We start from the raw sequence: 7,342 nt of genomic DNA on the forward strand, positions 1-7,342 counted from the left end.
TTGGTAACTCTGAATAACTTCACATGTTTTTGGACTGTGGGGGGAAACTGGGAAACCTGGAAGAAGCCCCATGATGACACAGGGACAACATGCAAACTCCACACACAAATCAATAGAATGCACAGCTTGCGGATTTACATTTTAGTAAAACAAGCTGCAAAGCAACATTAAATACATCCTTCGCTGCATGCCACAAAGGGAAATTGTCGGTCTACGTTATTGTAACTAACTGTAATTTCCAGAGTTCAACGATGTCCGTGTTTGCGACTTGCTTATCATAGGAATCGTATATATATATATATTTTATTCACCTTTCTTTTTTTGTTATTAATCGTATATTAAATATATTACGCCAGCACAATAAGAGTGCGATTACTAAATTAAATTATAAATATACTTAACTAAATGCAACTTAGATTCCCCTTTATAAAATAATATCGTGGCAATAGCTACATTGGCTAATTGCCGGCTTCCTCTCCGCGCAGCGCTCCGCGAGCCATTTGCAGCCGCTGCGCGTGGTGTTTCTTTCCTTCCCTTGGGTTTGGGTACCTGACAGTAAGATCGTGTCGGATGGCTGATTACCTGTGATTTCTTGGAGGGGAAAAAAAGTTATTTCATGTTTTCGTTCGAATTTCCGATGCGTTACATAATTATGGAACGTACCTTGTTCCGTTGCCTAGTTCCTGGACGCCACTTCGTCGGTTTCTGTCTTACTGCAACATGGCTTGTCCTCAGCGGAGACACGAAGTTCCTGAGATCATCTTTGATCACAGAAATGAGCGATTTTACCGCAGACTCGAACTGTTGGGAGAAGTATGTACTATAAAGATACCGTAGATAATTAAGTTACAATTTGTCTTGTAGAGTAGAGGTCTGCAACGGGGTGGGACGCCCGCGGGACTCGCGGGACGCGGCGCGGGTCTACATTTGAGAGTTTCTTGTGCCAGAGCGGGATGAAATATCAGTCCTGCGCAGACCTCTAGTTGAAATAAACGCAGAGCCGCGCCACAAATTTCAATGTTTCCCTATATTTCTCTCATTTTGACTGTGAAATATTTCTGTTGAGACTGTTTAGATATTTTTTAATTCAGGTCTGTAGCCTAGTTAGATAAAAAAAAATTGGTACCTTATTTAATTTTTATAAGCCAAGATATTATAGCGTTTAAAATGTGTCCGGTATTTTTGGCACACCCTATACTCCAGCAGCCTTGCTTGCGGGATTCAGCAGGTGGGAGCTGGACAAACCATAGTAGATGCGGGCGGGAGTGGGTCGAAATATTACACATTTCTGCGGGATCAGGATGAAAAATCAGTCCCGCGCTGACCTCTACTGTACTTGTGTTTTTAGGGAGGTTTTGCCCAATGCTTCAAGATGATGGACATTTTCACTGGAGAGATATTTGCAGTGAAGGTGATTCCGATAAAGCACTCTGATGGAATAAAAGAGGTATGTGGTCTGAATCCTGCTTGAAGTCAGCCCCCTCCACAGTTAAACTGCATTTCCCTTATGCTCATTGTGGTAACACGTCTGACATTTCAGAGTCTCCGAGAAGTGGTGCTGCTGAAGCTGCTGCAACACCAGCACGTTGTAAACTTCTCCCATCATGTAGAAGATGATAAATTCTTGTATATCTTCATGGAGCTGTGCAGTAAGGGGGTGAGCCCAGCTGTTTCTGGCCTTTGCAGACAGTTTGTTAAGGTTAAGACTCTATGTCGACTCACGCCATCCTTTCTTTTCCCATTCCAGTCGATGCTAGACCTCCTTCAAGAACGTGAAATCCTGAGCAAGCCAGAAGTGCGATATTACTTGAGACAGCTCATTGGGGCATTACGACACATCCATGGCAAAGGCATTGTCCACAGGGACCTCAAATTAGGTATGTGTGCATGCACACGTGATTTGTTTAATTCTTCACATGTTAGTGTTGGCATTTTACATGGCATTTGTATTCTGCAACGGTTTAATGTCTGGTGTTATTAGGTGAAATATTTGAGTCATTGGTCTTTCAGAGAACTTATTATTAACGGAGGCCTTGGGATTAAAAGTGGCCGACTTTGGACTGGCCACCAAGCTGGAGCCACTGGAAAGGAGGCAGAAGTGGGTTCTTTTTCTTAGATTCTCCAGCAAATCTTTCAAATTGCTCATGCAACGGGCTGAAGCACATGTATACTGTTTTCCTTTTGTGTGTGTTGTAGACGCTTTTGTGGGACGAGAGAATATGCGGCTCCTGAAGTGTGGAAGATGGAGGGACACGGGCCAGAGTCAGATGTCTGGGCGCTGGGGTGTATCATGTATGTATACCTTCTCAATCGTCCTCACAGTCAGAGCCAGAGTCAAGAATGATATCTGAAATGCACCAATGCAGAATGTTGTTATATGCAAATGAAACTCAAATGCCGTTGCTGACTTTCTCGATACAGGTATACGATGCTTGTTGGTGCATACCCCTTTGATGGCGACGCTGAAGAGATCAAGCTGCGTGTCACTCAAGTAGAGTACACTCTACCAAAGTCCCTCTCCTCATCAGCCAAGAAATTGATTTCTTGGATCCTGCAAAAGAATCCACAGGATCGGCCCACATTGGAGCAAATCCTAAACCATAAGTTCTTCACTAAGGTACATGCAAACTGCTGGTCTGCTGAGTTCAATAGTATTCATGCGTCCTGAGGAGCTGCTTTGCTCAACCAAAACATCTTAAACTACAACCCTAGGGCTTCACTCCGGAGGAAATTCCATCAAACAACTACCACAAGGTGCCAAGATTCAGAGCAGTGAAACGCGTAAAGCACTTCTTCGTCAGGCTGTTCCGCCGCATATTTGGACAAAGGAGACCCAAAGGTAAGTAAGCTCCTTCAACACAAACCTTGCTAGTCTAGTATCTCTCAGTTCATCAGGCTCAGATACCTGGTTTTCCCATGTTTTCTTGCAGATATGCCCCACTGTGAATTCAAAATGAAAACCAGCAGAGAGAACAGAACCCTTTCGTCTACAGCAGGGCTGTCCTAACTTTTTTTAGTGAGGGCCACATACAGAAAAATAATCCGAGGGCTGGGCCAACTTACTAGATATAAGCTATGTATGGGGACGCTCGTCGCTAATGGCTGCCTAGCTCTGCTCGTCCGCGCGTCCCATCCGCCTTTTTGCCCTTTAGTCTGTCCCCTTGTCACTCTCCCGTTCGCAATTTTGCACGATTTCGGCGCTTGCCCTGTTATTCCTCCTGATGGCTGCTAATCAGCGTAGACTTCGCCCAGCCCTTTCCAGCCCGGAGAAGAAAGTACCCCGCTCTGATGGCGGCGTTACTGAGGAGGCCCTTTCCCCTCTCCTGGCTCTCTTTCTCGCGGAAATGAAGAACTTCGTTTTCGAACAGGTGAACTCGCTAAATGGCACGCTTCAGCAACACCATTCGGAGCTCCGCGCTGACCTGAACTCGCTGAGGGCAGACTTTAAATCCATGCAAAAAGAAGTCACCTCGGTGAAGGCTGTGACCGATCGGCACTCCAGGGAGCTGGCTGATTTTAATAAGGCTCTGCTTTCCCTGGATAACAAAATCACGGAGATTGAGGACCGCAGCCGTCGCCTCAATCTTAAAGTGGTTTGGATTAAGCTAGGGCGCGAAGGGGGCGATATGCGGTCTTTCCTTAATAAGCTCTGGCCGGCTATTTTCCCCCATCTTCCCAATTTCCAGCCAGCCATTGACCGTGCCCACAGGCTGTACGGCCGGTCCGAAACCTCTTCTCGGCCCTATAAGCCAGTTATTTTATTTTATTATTAATGTACTTGTTTTTTTGTTTAGTTTTTTTTTTGCTTCTACTACTATATTAATTGGACGTTTGCTGTACTGCTGTTGCCCGGTTCACTGACGGTTACTCCCATTTGCCGTTTTTTCCTGCTCTGTACACGGGGCAGCAAGCAGTGGCACGGGGTCAGTTTTATTTTACTTCCGTTGCTGTTACTCAGAAGGCGGTGGGGATGTGTGCGCGGAGTTAGTGTGTTTTGCGGCTTGGCTTCGGGCGCCACGTGCGCGCAGTTTCCGACATTGGTCGGAGGGGGCGGGAGGGTAGATGTTCTGGACCTGGCAGCAGAACCATTTACCTTTCTATTGTGTTTAATGTTGCTGCTGCGTTGCCGGTCTGGAGCATGGGTTTGGGGAATTTTTGTGTTTGTTTGGGGGGGTGGGAAGGGGGTTTTCCCTGAGACACACTTCCTAAAGTTACGGTTGACCGACCAGGGCATTCAGCCTCTGGTGCATGCCTGGCATATTGAGACTTTTATTTATTTTTATTTTTTATTTTTTTATTTTTTCCTTGTTTACACCTTACTGTCTGTTCTGTTTTTGATAATGGTCAATATAAATATAGCTTCATGGAACGTTAGGGCCCTGAATACCCCCGAACAACAACTGTCCAGTGTGACTGAATTTCTGAAAAGGCAGCACGCTGACCTTGCCTTTTTAAATGAGACCCATTTACTCCAGCGAGATGCACTGCGGGCGGCCTCCAGGTTCTACAGGGTTGTCTCCACTTCATCAGCTTCCTCGCGTAGATGTGGGGTGGCCATACTGGTGAGGCGGACCCTTCAGATTCATATTCTCAATTCCGGGGGTGATGCTGATGGCAGGTACTGTTATGCCCTCTCCGACCTGGGGGGCAGGAAGGTCTGCTTTGTTGCTGCATACGCTCCCACTCCCCCACGCACCTCATTCTTTCAGGATCTTTCTGACCACCTTCTTAAATTTCAAGACTTCGACTTTGTTATTGGAACTGATGCTAACGCTGTCCACGATCCTGTCCTTGATAAATCTCCCTCTCTCGTGGGTAGCCTTGCTGCCCCCCTCTACACGTTCCCTGTGTAAATTCGTGGAGGTCCTGAATTTGGTCGACTCATTCCGCCTAATTAACCCCTCCGCTAGAGAATTTTCCTTCTTCTCACCCCGCTTCAACTCCCAATCTCGCATAGACTACATCTTTGTTTCTCGATCTGTTGCCCCCGCTGTTTCTACGGCTTCTCTGATCTCTTCTTCTTTATCTGACCACAAGTGTGCTCTCCTCCACTTAGCTGTACCTTCTCTTTCTCCTCGGGCCCCACGATGGAAGCTCAATACTTCTTTGCTTCGAAACTCCAAATATATAGCCTATTTGATCCCTAGACTTGAAGAATTTATTTCAATTAATTCAGGCTCAACTGATGACCCAGTCTACTGCTGGATGGCGATAAAGGGCTTTCTCTGTGACACCACGGTTGCTTTTGCCAGTGGCCTGGCTCGTGAATGTCGCCAGAAGATCTGTGATCTCGAAAGGCGCCTAACTCACTTAGAGAGTGTTCGTCCTGCAGTGATTGATCCGGATCATGAGACCCTCATCTTAAACACAAGGGCAGAGCTAAATGTTCTTCTGTCACGCCGTGCCGAGTTTTTGGTTCATCGCACTAGGTCTCGATATTATGTCTCGGGTGCTAGGCCCAGTAAGTTGTTGGCTCTCGGCTCCGGCAATGTGACTCTTTCTCCACAATCTCTTCTGTTAGAACCAAGGATGGAGCTCTCACCACTGACCCACAGGAAATTAACAGTAGCTTTTTTCAATTTTACTCAGATTTATTCTCCCCTCCCACTGTCTCTCCACCCTCTGACCCTGATTTGTTTCTTGATTCTGTACCTCTTTCTTGTCTCTCAGGCCCAGAAGCCTCTATGCTCGAGGCTCCCCTTTCGATGACAGAACTTAAAGAGGCTCTGGACTCCATGAGCCCTGGGAAGTCTCCAGGGCCCGATGGCCTCCCTCCTGAACTTCTTTCTGCCTTCTGGAAGCAGCTCTCTACCCCGCTCTTCCACATGCTGAATTCTGCTATTTCTGCCTCCCATCTCCATCCTTCTCTTAATCAGTCCTTGATGACTTTGTTGCTCAAACAGGGTAAGGACCCCTCAGATTGCTCCAGCTATCGCCCATTGTCCCTGATGAATTCAGACATCAAACTGTTTGCCAAGGTGCTTGCCCGTCGACTGCAGGCGGTGATTTCCAAATTGATTCACCCGGACCAAACTGGCTTTATTAAATCCCGTCATGCGGCCGACAACATCCGTCGCCTGCTGCATGTACTTCACGCTGCTCCTTCCTTTCCCTTCCCTGCTGCCCTTCTCTCTCTAGACTCAGAGAAGGCTTTTGATAGGATGAATTGGTCATTTTTGTGGAGAGTCTTGCATAGAATGGGCTTTGGCCCTTATTTTAACAACCTTGTCCAGACTCTTTACTCCTCCCCCTCTTCTGTCCTTTTGACCAATGCCAACATCTCTCCTCCTTTTCGGCTTCTTCAGGGGGCCAGGCAGAGCTGTCCCCTCTCCCCCCTACTCTTTAATCTGTAGTTGGAGCCTCTGGCTGCTGCCCTCCGCCACTCAGACCTTATTTCCCCCATCCTAGTGAAAGGTGTCCCTCAGTCAGTTTCTTTATACGCTGATGATTTGCTCCTCTACCTTGGCAACGCTCCTGTGGATCTTCCTCATGTCCTTAACCTATTTCAAACATATGAATCCCTGTCTGGCTATAGGATTAACTGGGCAAAATCCTCTCTCCTTCCATTGAATCCTGCCTGCCACACCCCTTCACTTCCTCCTTCTATTCCCCAGGCGAGGTCTTTCAGATACCTGGGGCTGGACATCTACCCGTCATCCCAGAGCTCACAGCTGCTGGCTTCCGCCGCGTTCTCAAGGGCATTAAAGCCTCAATCTCCTCGTGGTCTTCTCTTCCCCTTTCATTTCGGGCTAGGCTGGCCGTTATTAAGATGAACGTGCTCCCGAGAATTAATTTTATTAGTTCCATGCTTCCTCTCTCCCCTCCACCCGGGTACTGGGCCTCTGTCAAGTCTGCTATTTCCACATTTCTTTGGGATGGCAAGAGACCCTCCATCAGACACTCTACCCTAATCCGCGACCGGTTGGATGGGGGTGTCTCTCTTCCGGACTTCGAATTTTACCACCTTGCTTTTACCCTGAGGCCGGTTTGGAGCTGGATCAGTCCTCCCCAGCATCCCCCTGCCTGGCTTCCTATCGAAGCAGAATATGCTCTCTCCCATCATCTAGCCTCGCTTCCTTTCCTCCCTGTTAAATTAAAATCCATCTCTGCCTCCGTCGGTCCGATTATCTCTCAGGCGCTTCGCACCTGGAGAAGGTTTGAGAAATTGTTGGGCCCCTTCCCAAAATGGCATCCCAGCGTTCCGTTCCGTTGCTCCACAATCCTGTCTTGAACATTGGAGGCCGCACCATCTCTTCCTCGCCGTGGTCTCAGTCGGGTATCTCCACCCTGGGTGACATTTTTGACAGCTCTGGTCTCAAATCATTCCAGTCTCTTATGGTCA

Source organism: Paramormyrops kingsleyae, chromosome 12, assembly GCF_048594095.1.
Source record: "Paramormyrops kingsleyae isolate MSU_618 chromosome 12, PKINGS_0.4, whole genome shotgun sequence".
NCBI classification, from domain to species: Eukaryota; Metazoa; Chordata; class Actinopteri; order Osteoglossiformes; family Mormyridae; genus Paramormyrops; species Paramormyrops kingsleyae.